The sequence below is a fragment of the Loxodonta africana genome, unplaced genomic scaffold (assembly GCF_030014295.1).
Source record: "Loxodonta africana isolate mLoxAfr1 unplaced genomic scaffold, mLoxAfr1.hap2 scaffold_63, whole genome shotgun sequence".
NCBI classification, from domain to species: domain Eukaryota; kingdom Metazoa; phylum Chordata; class Mammalia; order Proboscidea; family Elephantidae; genus Loxodonta; species Loxodonta africana.
Genome location: NW_026975359.1, coordinates 403,240 through 417,853, shown reverse-complemented (window position 1 = coordinate 417,853; position 14,614 = coordinate 403,240).

The following is a 14,614-nucleotide window of genomic DNA, read 5'->3' as shown; positions in this document are numbered from 1 at the left end:
AAAAATTAAAAAAAGGGAAAAAACCCTAAGAATCATGTGGGACTCTATCAGGAAGAATAACTTGGGTGTGATTGGAGTTCCAGAACAGGGAGGAATAACAGAAAATACAGAGAGAATAGTTGAAGATCTGTTGGCAGAAAACTTCCCTGACATCATGAAAGATATCATGATGACATCATGAAAGATATCATGATGACATCATGAAAGGATATCTATCCAAGATGCTCATCCAACCCCATAGAAGACTGATCCAAAAAGAAAATCACCAAGACATATTATCATCATCCTTGCCAAAACCAAAGATAAAGAGAAAATTTTAAAATCAGCCAGGGATAAAAGAAAGGTCTCCTACAAAGGAGAATCAATAAAAATAAGTTCAGACTATTCAGCAGAAACCATGCAGTCAAGAAGGCAATGGGATGACATATATAGAGCACTGAAGGAGAAAAATGCCAGCCAAGGATCCAGCAAAACTCTCTCTCAAATATGAAGGTGAAATTAAAACATTTACAGAGAAACACAAGCTTAGAAAATTTGCAAAAACCAAACCAAAGCTACAAGAAATACTAAACGAAATTGTTTGGTCAGAAAATCAATAATGTCAGATACCAGCACAACACAAGGTCACAGAACAGAACATCCTGATATCAACTCAAATAGAGAAATCACAAAAACAAATTAAGATTAATTTTAAAAAGAAAAAAGTGCTCAAAACGGAGAATCATTGAAGTCATTATGTAAAATGTCACAATACTCAAAAAGAAGGACTAAATACAGGAGGCATAGAGCTTACATGTAGAGAGGGAAACAAGGCGAGATAGGAGAATACAAGTTAGGTTTTTACTTAGAAAAATAGAGGTAAATATTAAGGTAACCACAAAGAGGTCTAACAATTCCATAACTCAAAATAAAAACCAGGAAAAACATAATGACTCAGCAAACATAAATTCGACTACTATGAAAATGAGAAACACACAATTTACAAAGAAAAACGTCTCAGAACAAAAAAGTAAGTGGAAAAATGAAATTGTCAACACACACAAAAAGGCATCAAAATGACAGCACTAAACACGTACTTATCTATAATTACGCTGAATGTAAATGGACTAAATGCACCAATAAAGAGACAGAGAGTTTCAGACTGGATAAAGGAACAAGATCCGTCTATATGCTGCCTACAAGAGACACAACTTAGACTTAGAGAAACAAACAAACTAAACTCAAAGGATGGAAAAAATATATATCAAGAAAACAATAAGCAAAAAAGAGCAGGAGTAGCAATATTAATTTCTGACAAAATGGACTTTAAATAATATTAATTTCTGACAAAATAGACTTGACCAGGAAGATATAACCATATTAAATATTTATGCACCCAAAGACAGGGCTGCAAAATACATAAAACAAACTTTAACAGAACTGAAAAGTGAGATAGACACCTCCACAATTATAGTAGGAGACTTCAACACACCACTCAATAGAGACACGGAACACCTAACTGCTACAATCAACCAACTTTACCGCATAGACTTATGCAGAACACTCCACCCAACAGCTGCTAAGTATACTTTCTTTCTAGTGCCCATGGAACATTCTCTAGAATAGATCACATATTAGGTCATAAAACAAACCTTTGCAGAATCCAAAACATCGAAAGGTTACAAAGCACCTTCTCAGACCACAAGGCCATAAAGGTGGAAATCAATAACAGAAAAATAAGGGGAAAGAAATGAAATACTTGGAAACTGAACAATACCCTGTTCAAAAACCACTGGGTTATAGAAGACATTCAGGAGGGAATAAAGAAATTCATAGAAAGCAACGAGAATGAAAACACTTCCTATCAAAACCTATGGGACACAGCAAAAGCAGTGCTCAGAGGTCAATTTATATCGATAAATGCACACACACATAAAGAAGAAAGAGCCAAAATCCGAGAACTGTCCCTACAACTTGAACAAATAGAAAGCGCACAACACAAGCATCCATCAGGCACCAGAAGAAAACAGATAATAAAAATTAGAGCTGAACTAAATGAATTAGAGAACAGAAAAACAATTGAAAGAATTAACAAAGCCAAAAGCTGGTTCTTTGAAAAAATTAACAAAATTGATAAACCATTGGCCAGACTGACCAAAGAAATACAGGAAAGGAAACAAATAACCTGAATAAGAAAGGAGAAGGGCCACATCACAACAGACCTAACTGAAATTAAAAGAATCATATCAGATTATTACGAAAAATTGTACTCTAACAAATTTGCAAACCTAGAAGAAATGGATGAATTCCTAGAAAAACATTACCTACCTAAACTAACACAATCAGAAGTAGAACAACTAAATAGACCCATAACGAAAAAAGAGATTGAAACGGTAATCAAAAAACTCCCAACAAAAAAAAGCCCTTGCCCGGACGGCTTCACTGCAGAGTTCTACCAAACTTTCAGAAAAGAGTTAACACCACTACTACTAAAGGTATTTCAAAGCACACAAAATATTGGACTACTTAACTCATTCTATGAAGCCACCATATCACTGATACCAAAACCAAGTAAAGACATCACAAAAAAAGAAAATTACAGACCTATATCCCTGATGAACATAGATGCAAAAATCCTCAACAAAATTCTAGCCAATAGAGTTCAACAACATATCAAAAAAAAAAAAAATACACCACGACCAAGTGGGATTTATACCAGGTATGCAAGGCTGGTTTAATATTAGAAAAACCATTAATGTAATCCACCATATAAATAAAACAAAAGACAAAAACCACATGATCTTATCAATTGATGCAGAAAAGGCTTTTGACAAAGTCCAACACCCATTCATGATAAAAACTGTCAGCAAAATAGGAATTGAAGGAAAATTCCTCAACATAATAAACGGCATCTATACAAAGCCAACAGCCAGCATCATTCTAAATGGAGAGAGTCTGAAGGCATTTCCCTTGAGAACGGGAACCAGACAAGGATGCCCTTTATCACCGCTCTTATTCAACATTGTGCTAGAGGTTCTAGCCAGAGCAATTAGGCTAGACAAAGAAATAAAGGGCATCCGGATTGGCAAGGAAGAAGTAAAATTATCTCTATTTGTAGACGACATGATCTTCTACACAGAAAACCCTAAGGAATCCTTCAGAAAACTACTGAAACTAATAGAAGAGTTCAGCAGAGTATCGGGATACAAGATAAACATACAAATATCAGTTGGATTTCTCTACACCAACAAAAAGTACATCAAAGAGGAAATCACCAAATCAATGCCATTTACAGTAGCACCCAAGAAGATAAAATACTTAGGAATAAATCTTATCAAAGATGTAAAAGACCTATACAAAGAAAACTACAAGGTACTACTGCAAAAAACTAAAAGGGACCTACATAAGTGGAAAAACATACCTTGCTCAGGGATAGGAAGACTTAACATAGTAAAAATGTCTATTCTACCAAAAGCCATCTATACATACAATGCACTTCCGATCCAAATTCCAATGACATTTTTTAATGTGATGGAGAAACAAATCATCAACTTCATATGGAAGGGAAAGAAGCCCCAGATAAATAAAGCATTACTGAAAAAGAAGAAAAAAGTGGGAGGCCTCAGTCTACCTGATTTTAGAACATATTATACAGCCACAGTAATCAAAACAGCCTGGTACTGGTACAACAACAGGCACAGAGACCAACGGAACAAAATTGAGAACCCAGATATAAATCCATCCACATACGAGCAGCTGATATTTGACAAAGACCCAGTGTCAGTTAATTGGGGAAAAGATAATCTTTTTAACAAATGGTGCTGGCATAACTGGATATCCATTTGCAAAAAAATGAAACAGGACCCATACCTCACACCATGCATGAAAACTAACTCCAAATGGATCAAAGAACTAAACATGAATTCTAAAACGATAAAGATCATGGAACAAAAAATAGGGACAACGTTAGGAGCCCTGATACAAGGCATAAACAGAATACAAAACATTACCAAAAATGACGAAGAGAAACTAGATAACTGGGAGCTCCTAAAAATCAAACACCTATGCTCATCTAAAGACTTCACCAAAAGAGGAAAAACACCACCTACAGATTGGGAAAAAATTTTCAGCTATGACTTCTCCGACCAGCGCCTGATCTCTAAAATCTATATGATTCTGTTAAAGCTCAACCACAAAAAGACAAATAACCCAATCAAAAAGTGGGCAAAGGATATGAACACGCGCTTCACTAAGGAAAATATTCAGGCAGCTAAGAGATACATGAGAAAATGCTCTCGATCATTAGCCATTAGAGAAGTGCAAATTCAAACTACGATGAGATTCCATCTCACTCCAACAAGGCTGGCATTAATCCAAAAAACACAAAATAATAAATGTTGGAGAGGCTGCGGAGAAACTGGAACTCTTATACACTGCTGGTGGGAATGTAAAATGGTACAACCACTTTGGAAATCTATCTGGCATTTTCTTAAAAAATTAGAAATAGAACTACCATACAACCCAGAAATCCCACTCCTCGGAATATACCCTAGAGAAATAAGAGCCTTTACGTGAACAGATATATGCACACCCATGTTTATTGCAGCACTGTTTACGATAGCAAAACCTGGAAACAACCAAGGTGTCCGTCAATAGATGCATTGTTAAATAAATTATGGTATATTCACACAATAGAATGCTATGCATTGATAAAGAACGGTGACGAATCTGTGAAACATTTCATAACATGGAGGAACCTGGAAGGCATTACGCTGAGTGAACTTAGATGCAAAAGGACAAATATTGTATAAGACCGCTATTATAATATCTTGAGAAATAGTATAAACTGAGAAGAACACATACTTTTGTGGTTACGAGAGGGGGCAGGAAGGGGGGTGGGAGATGGTTATTTACTGATTACCTAGTAGATAAGAACTACTTTAGGTGAAGGGAAGGACAACACTCAATACAGGGAAGTTCATCTCAACTGGACTGGACCAAAACCAAAGATGTTTCTGGGATAAACTGAATGCTTTGAAGGTCAGCAGAGCAAGGGTGGGGATTTGGGGACTATGGCTTAAAGGGACTTCTAAATCAATTGGCAAAATAAATTCTGTTATGAAAACATTCTGCATCCCACTTTGAAGTGTGGCGTCTGGGGTCTTAAAAGCTAACAAGTGGCCATCTAAGATGCATCAGTTGGTCTCAACCCACCTGGAGCAAAGGAGAATGAAGAACACCAAGGTCACACGATAACTATGAGCCCAAGAGACAGAAAGGGCCACATGAACTACAGACTTACATCATCCTGAGACCAGAAGAACTAGATGGTGCCTGGCCACAACCGATGACTGCCCTGACAGGGAGCACAACAGAGAACCCCTGAGGGAGCAGGAGATCAGTGGGATGCAGACCCCAAATTCTCATAAAAAGACCATACTTAATGGTCTGACTGAGACTAGAAGAATCCCGGCGGTCATGGTCCCCAAACCTTCTCTTGGCCCAGGGCAGGAATCATTCCCGAAGACAACTCATCAGACATGGAAGGGATTGGACAATGGGTTGGACAGAGATGCTGATGAAGAGTGAGCTACTTGTATCAGGTGGACACTTGAGACTGTGTTGGCATCCCCTGTCTGGAGGGGAGATGGGAAGGTAGAGAGGGTTAGAAACTGGCAAAACGGTCACGAAAGGAGAGACTGGCAGGAGGGAGCGGGCTGGCTCATTGGGGGAGAGTAAATGGGAGTATGTAGTAAGGTGTATATAAGCTTATATGTGAGAGACTGACTTGATTTGTAAACTTTCACTTAAAGCACAATAAAAATTATTTTTAAAAAATCTATCACGCTAGTTTATATGTATCCCTGTATATTCAGACAGCTTTGAGTACTGCATCTACATATAGAAAATATGTGACGCCTGAGATGTCAATGGTAATTACCATTGTATTTGTAGAGTTGTCTAATTTTATTATCTAGACATTTATTCCAAATTACAAGTGATTTGCCGTATGCAGGGAGTGTTGATACTCTTTTTCCCATAAGGGCATATGGTATAAACAAAAGTCAAACAATAAATGATGAATATTATTGCTTTTGTAATATTAGAAAACATTCAGTTATTTGAATAAGAACTTTAATTCCAGTGTTTTTCTTGAGAAGGCTTTAAATCAGAGGGGCAATCGGGAAAGTATACCCGTCTGTTAATATTTCCCAATTTCACACACTCTACAAAAATCACAGGACCAGGATACTATCGATAACTCAATTAGAATATGCTTTCTAATTGCCAGATAGAATTTTTCTCTACTTTTTTTCCTTAATTACTTAAACTTAAATGAAAATATGTTTTTCTAAGAGAAGAATATTTTAGGAACGCTCTCAGATTAAAGGAACCCACTTTTCATAACAAAGAATGACTATGTTTGCAATTGTGCACAAAATTGCACACTTGCTACAGTTTTATCAGGTTGTTCATAAGAGACTCAAAGGAGTTAATTAAAATAAAAGGAAGGAAGGAAAAGTAATCTCTTATGGAGACTGGTGTTGAGGATCTACCAATTACATATAATAATAATAAGCTAAAAATTGTAAATTGTTTTGAATACAAATCTGAGGGGACATTATTCCAACAGATAACTAGAAATGATTTAAACACTATATGACACGTCAACAAGATTCTGATTCTTCACTACCCTCAATCTTCATGAGTAATTCTTCTGATCAGAGGTTTTATCTCAAACAGGAGACATTTTCTGGACTCCATTATGCAATATATTAAAATTCGGTTAGCTAGATTGTTGCCCAACCAAGTACTTGAGAACAAATATTTGTGTTGTTAGTTACCATCAGTTGGTTGCGACTCAGCGACATCACGTACAACAGAAAGAAACACAGCCTGTCTTTCCTCATTCACAAAATCACCGCTACGTTTGAGCCCATTTTTGCAGTTGCTGTGTCAATCCATCTAGTTGAGAATCTTCTTTTTCTCTGACCCTCTACTTTTCCAAGCATGATGTCCTTCTCAAGGTACCGGCCCCACCTGATAACATGTCCAAAGCATGTGAGATAATGTGTCACCATGCTTGCTTCTAAGGGGCATTCTGGCTGAACTTCTTCCAAGAAGGATTTGTTCATTCTTCTGTCAGTCCGTGGTATTCTTTGCCAACACCATAATTCAAAGTCATCAGTTCTTCTTTGATCTTCCTTATTCATCGTCCTTCTTTCGCCTGCATATGAGGTGAGCTAAAATACTATGGCTTGGGTCAGACACATCTTGGTCTTTAAAGTAACATCTTTGCTTTTGAACACTTTAAAGAGGTCTTTTGCAGCAGTTTTCCTAGTACAATGCATCCTTTGATTTCTTGACTGCTGCTTCTGTGTGCGTTGATTGTGAATCCAAGTAAAATGAAATCCTTGACAACTTCAATCTTTTCTCCATTTATCATGATACTGCTAATTGGTCCAGTTGTGAAGAGTTTTGGATTTGGGTTTTTTTGTTGTTGTTTTTTATTTTGAGGTGTAATCCATACTGAAGGCTCTAGTCTTCGATATTCATCAGTAAGTGCTTGAAGTCCTCTTGGCTTTCAGCAAGTAAGGTCATGTCCTCTGCATATCACAGGTTGTTAATGATTCTTCCTCCAATCCAGATGTCACATTCTTCTTAATATACTCCATCTTCTTGGATTATTTGCTCAGCATACAGATTCAATGAATATGGCGAAAGGATATGACCCTGATATACACCTTTTCTGATTTTAAACCTTGCTGAACCCCCTTGTTCTGTTTGAACAACTGCCTCTTGGTCCATGTACAGTTTCCTTATAAGCACAATTAAGTGTTCTGGAATTCCCATTCTTTGTAGTGTTATCCATAATTTGTTATGATCTACGCAGCAACGATAACCCTTGTTTTATGTCCTCTTCTTAATCCAGTTTGAATTTCTGGCAGTTCCCATAATGTACTGTCGCCACTGCTTTTGAATGATCTTCAGCAAAATTTTACTTGTGTGTGATATTAATGATATTGTTTGATAATTTCCACTTTCTGTGGGATCACCGTTCATTGGAATGGGCACTTTTGTCTGGCCAGGTAGCTGTCTTCCAAATTTCTTGGCATAGACAGATGAACACCTCTAGTACTGCATCCATTTGTTGAAACAACTCAATTGGTAGCTCTTAATTCCTGGACCCTTTTTTTCTTAATGCCTTCAGTGCAGCTTGGACTTCTTCCTTCACTACCATTGGTTCTTGGCTATATCCTGCCTCCTAAAATGGTTGATCATTGACCAATTCTTTTTGGTACAGTGGCTCTGTGTATTCCTTCCATCTTCTTTTGATGCTTCCTCCATTGTTCAGTATTTTCCCAGCGGAATCCTTCAATATTGCAACTCAAGGCTTGAATTTATTCTGCAGTTCTTTCAGCTTGAGAAATGCTGAGTGTGTTCTTTCCATTTGGTTTCTAATACCATGTCTTTGTACATTTCCCTATAATACTTTACTATGTCTTCTCAATTTTTTTTCTCAAGCCACCCTTTGAAATCTTCTGTTCAACTATTTTACTTCATCATTCCTTCCATTCGCTTTAGCTACTCAAAATTCAAGAGCAAGTTTCAGAGTCTCTTCTGACATCCATTTTGGTCTTTCCTTTTTAATGACCTTTTGCATTCTTCGTGTCTGATGTCCTTAATGTCATTCCACAACTTGTCTGGTCTTCAGTCATTAGTGTTCAGTGCATCAAATCTATTCTTGGAATGGTGTCTAAATTCAGGTGGGATACTCAAGGTGGTATTTTGCTCTTGTGGATTTGATCTAATTTTCTTCAGCTTCAACGTGAACTTACATATGAGCAGTTGATGATCTGTTCTGAAGTCGGCCCCTTGATTTGTTCTGACTGATGATATTGAGCTTTTCCATTGCCTCTTTCTACAGATGGAGTCAATTTGATTCCTGTGCAATCTGTCTGGTGAGATCCATGTGTATCGTTGCAATTTATGTTATTGAAAAAAAGATAATTGCTGTGAAGAAGTTGTTGGTCTTGCAAAACTCTATCACAGGATCTCTGGTGTCATTTCTATCACCAAAGCCACATATTCCAACTATTGATCAATCCTTCTTCTTTGTTTCCAACTTTCGCATTTCAATCACCAGTAATTACCAGTATGTTTGATCAATTTTAAATTTGGAAATTGGTAAAAATCTTCAATTTCCTCATCTTTGGCCTTAGTGGTTGATTCTTAAATTCGAATAATTGTCGTATTAGCTGGTCTTCCTTGTAGGCACGTCGATATTTTTCTATTACTGACAGCATTGTACTTCAGGATAGATCTTGAAATGTTCTTTTTGACAATGAATGTGATGCTGTTCCTCTTCAATTTGTCTTTCTTGGCATAGTAGACCATACGATTGCCTTAACCCAAACGGCAACTACTAGTTCTTTTCAGCTATCTAATGCCTAGGATATTGATCTTTATACGTTTCATACAATTTTTGTTGACTTTCAATTTCCCTAGATTCATACTTCATAAATTCCATGCTGATTATTAGTGGATGCTTGCAGCTGGTTCTTCTAATTCTGAGTCATGCCATACCGGCAAATGAAGGTCCTAAAAGCTTGACTCCATCTATGTCATTAAGGTCGAGTGTACCTTGAGGAGGCAGCTTTTCCCCAGTCATACTCTGAGTGCCTTCCAACCTGAGGGGCTTCCAACCTTCCAGCATTATATTAGACAATGTTCAGCTGCTATTCATAAGTTTTTCACTGTCTAATTTTTTATTTCACAAGTAGTTATTTAGGATGACACAAGCCTAGTAGAAGGAGAAGCCTAGTGGTATGATTATCAATATGATAGCAATTTTTACAACTTACCAAAACATCTTTTCTCTTGATAAATTACGAGCATTTTGTGAGCAAAGAGAATATTTTGCTCAGAAGTGCCTGCCAAATGGCTTGATGTAGATCACTCAGTCAGTAAAATGTTTGTTAAATGAATCAACAAATAGATGGAAGAATTTTGAACTGAGATGACACTATCTCTGTGAATTTCAATGACTCTGCGTACCTGAATCTAAAAGTTCCACCCAACCTCCTTTGCCAACAGAAGCATCCCTCTTCCTCTACCTCATGAGATTGGTCATGCATTATTTAGAACTCACTGATTACCTCACCTGAAGTAGTTGCCTTTAAAATTCTTCTTATGAGTGTATTTACCACTCCTAGACTGTCTTTTAGTGTATAACATGTATCAGGCCTGCCATTATCCATGGGATGAAAAATTCTTACTTAGAAGGAGAGCATAGATATTAAAAGTTTTACAATATTTTGCTCATTAATTTGATCATAAATATGAAAAATTATTTTGAAATGGATTCTCATAACAAAAGTCAGGGAAGGAAACACATGATTTTACACTGAGCTCATTGTATTAAAATGAGTGCATTTATCAGAAACCCTGGATTCACTAGGCCACCTTAAGTAGGTAGGAAGGATTCTAGTGGATTTATCAGGTGGTTAATAATCTGATGACTCAAGGGTAACCTACAACAAAAGAAGTAAAATGTCATAAACACCTCAATATACAGATTAAATTGATGAGATATATTTGTTAGAATGCATTCATCACGTTCAAGCTATTCATTAACCGCAAAATTATGTTCCCTACCAGGTGGCTATTATAATGCAAAGGCAAATCTGTTAGAGGTCTGACTGTAATTGTTTCAGCTGTGTGATGGAGAGGCAGGTTTTGGAGGTCTGATACTGCTCTACTTATTAAACAGAGCCTTCACCTACCCACAGTACAGACCGGAGGGCTGAGGCTTAATCCATGCCACCTAGCACCACGCGAAAGCGATCTGAGGATGATGGTGCCTACCAGTCTTTACGGATATAAGCATTGGGTGCCTAAGGCACAGCTGCAGAGTCCACCCACCAGAGCACTGTAGAGAACAGAGACGCTACATCCTCACTGACATTTGGGGGAAAGCTGTCAGCACCCTACTCTCCGCAGGGTGTGACCCCCTGCCGCTACCAGAAACCAGTGTATACAACTATCACCACTACTCCTCTAAGATAGTAGGTGAGAGCTTAAACCACACAGTAGGTGGCTGACTGTCACGACACCTGAGCTGATTCTATTAAAGAATAGTGAATGGACTCATAGGCTTATTTACCTGGTAACAGTTCTAACCATCTGGTAACAGGACATTAGTGCTTCAAGGGCTCCAATGACCAAGTTAGCATACTCTAGTAGCCTATCTGAGTATATCGAAACAAAGCAAAACAAAAAGGACACTGTCAGCAAACATAAAATAAATTATTAGAACAACTTATAGATGGCTCAGAGACAGCAGTCAATATCAAATCACATAAAGAAGCAGACCATGATTGCTTCTACAAACTCCCAAAATAGAGAATCAAGGTCTCTCCCAGAGGAAGATGTATCCTGGAATTGCCAGATGTAGAATACAGAGGATTAGCATACCCAACACTTCAAGACTTCAGGGACAACATCAGGAATGAAATCAGGCAATGTACAAAAAAAGCCAAGGAACACACAGATAAAGCAGTTGAAGATATTAAAAAGATTATTCAAGAACATAATGAAAAATTTAATAGGCTGTAAGAATCCATAGAGAGACAGCATTCAGAAACCCAAAAGTTTAACAATAAAATTACAGAATTAGACAAATCAATAGGAAGTCAGAGAAGCAGAATTGAGGAATTGAAATGCAGAATTGTGGAGATGGCGGATAAGGCACTTGGCACCAATGTACTTAAAGAAAAATCAGATAAAAGAATTTAGAAAAATGAAGAAACACTAAGAATCAAGTAGGACTCTATCAAGAACAACTTGTGTGTGATTAGAATTCCAGAAGAAGAAGGGAGAACAGAAAATACAGAGAGAATTATTGAAGATTTGTTGGCAGAAAACTTCCCTGACATGGCGGAAAATGAAAGGTTATCTATCCAAGATGCTCATTGAACCACATAAAAGGCAGATCCCAAAAGAAAATCACCAAAACATGTTATCATCAAAATTGCAAAACCAAAGATAAGAGAAAATTTTAAGAGCAGCCAGGGATAAATGAAAAGTTACCTACGAAGTAGAATGAATACGAATAAGTTCCAACTACTCGGCAGAAAACATGCAGGCAAGAAGGCAATGGGATGACATACACACAGCACTGAAGGAGAAAAATTGCTAGCCAAGAATCATATATCCAACAAACCTCTCTCTCAAACATGAAGGGGAAATTAAGTCATTTAGAAATAAACACAAGCTTAGAGAATTTGCAAAAAACAAACCAAAACTACAAGAAGTACTTAAGGGAATTCTCTGGATAGGAAGCCAATAATATCAGATAACAACACAACACAAGGACACAGAACAGAGCATCCTGATATCAACTAAGATAGGGAAATCACAAAAATGAAATAAGATTTTAAAAAATGCTCAAAACGTGGAATCACTGACATCATTATGTAAAAGATGACAATAATCAATAAAGAGGGATGAAATGCAGCAGGCATAAACCTTCCATATGGAGAGGAAATCAAAGCAATGTAGGGAGATACAAAGTAGGTTCATACTTAGAAAAACAGGGGTAGATATTAAGGTAACCACAAATAAGACTAACAATCCCAAACTTCAAAATAAAAACCAAGGTAAACATAAAGACTCAGCAAAAACAAATTCATCTACAACGAAAAAGACGAACACACAATTTACAACGAAAAAGTTCTCAGCACAAAAAAGTAAGTGGAAAATGAAACTGTCAACAATACAGAAAAATGCATCAAAATGACAGCACTAAATTCATACCTCTCTATAATTACCCTGAAGGTAAATGGACTAAATGCACCAATAAAGAGACAGAGAGTCATAGATAGGATAAAAAAACATAATTCAGCTATATGCTGTCTACAAGAGACACACCTTAGACTTAGAGACACAAACTAAAACTCAAAGGATGGAAAAAATACATCAAGCAAACAACAATCAAAAACAAGCAGGAGTGGCAATATTAATTTCTGACTAAATAGACTTTAAAGTTAAATCCACCACAAAGGATAAGGAAAGACACTATCTAATGATTAAAGGGACAATTTACTAGGCAGATATAACCATATTAAATACATATGCACCCAATGACAGGGCTGCAAGATACATAAAACAAACTCTAACAGCATTGAAAAGTGAGATAGACAGCTCTGGAATTATAGTAGGAGACTTCAACACACCACATTTGGTGAAGGATAGGACATCCAGTAAGAAGCTCAGTAAAGACACAGAAGATCTAAATGCCACAATCAACGAACTTGACCTCATAGACATACAGAAAACTCCACCCAACAGCTGCAAGGTATACTTTCTTTTCTAGTGCACATGAAATATTCTCTAGAATAGACCACATATTAGGTCATAAAGCAAGCCTTAGCAGAATCCAAAACATCAAAATATTACAAAGCATCTTCTCAGATCGTAAGGCCATAAAAGTAGAAGACAAAAACAGAAAAAGCAGGGAAAAGAAATCAAATACTTGTAAATGGAACAATACCCTGCTCCAAAAAGACTGGATTATAGAAGACATTAAGGAGGGAATAAACAAACTCATAGAATCCAATGAGAATGAAAACACTTCCTATCAGAACCTTTGGGATACAGCAAAAGCAGTGCTCAGAGGTCAATTGATGTCAATAAATGAACACATACAAAAAGAAGAAAGGGCCAAAATCAAAGAACTGTCCCTACAACTTGGACACAAATAAAGAGAGTAAAAAAAGAAACCCTCAGGAACCAGAAGAAAATAAATAATAAAAACTAGTGCAGCATTAAATGAATTAGAGAACAGAAAACAATTGAAAGAGTTAACAAACAAAAAGCTGATTATTTGAAAAAATTAACAAAGTTGGTAAACCATTGGCTAGGCTGACAAAAGAAAAACAGGAAACAAATAACCCAAATGAGAAATGAGATGGGTGATATTACAACAGACCCAGATGAAATTAAAAGAATCATATCAGATTACTATGAAAAACTGTACTCTAACAAATTGGAAAACCTGGAAGAAATGGGTGAACTCCTAGAAACACACTATCTACCTAAACTAACACAAACACAGGTAGAACAGCTAAGTTGACAGATAACAAAAGAAGAGATTGAAAAGATAATCAAAAAACTCCCAACAAAAAATGTCCTGGCTCTGACAGCTTCACTGCACAGTTCTACCAGACTTTCAGAGAAGAGGTTACTCCACTACTACTAAAGGTATTTCAGACCATAGAAGAGGACGGAATACTCCCAAACTCATTCTATGAAGCCAGCATATCCCTGATACCAAAATGAGCTGAAGACACCACAAAAAAGAAAATTACAAACCTATGTCCCTCATGAACTGATACGCAACAATCCTCAACAAAATTCTAGCCAATAGAATTCAACAACATGTCAAAAAAATAATTCACCATGACCAAGTGGGATTCATACCAGGTATGCAGGGATGGTTCAACATCAGAAAAACAATTAATGTAATCCACCACATAAATAAAAAAAAAGACAAGAATCACATGATTTTATCAATTGATGCAGAAAAGGCATTTGACAAAGTTCAACACCCATTCAGGATAAAAACTCTCAG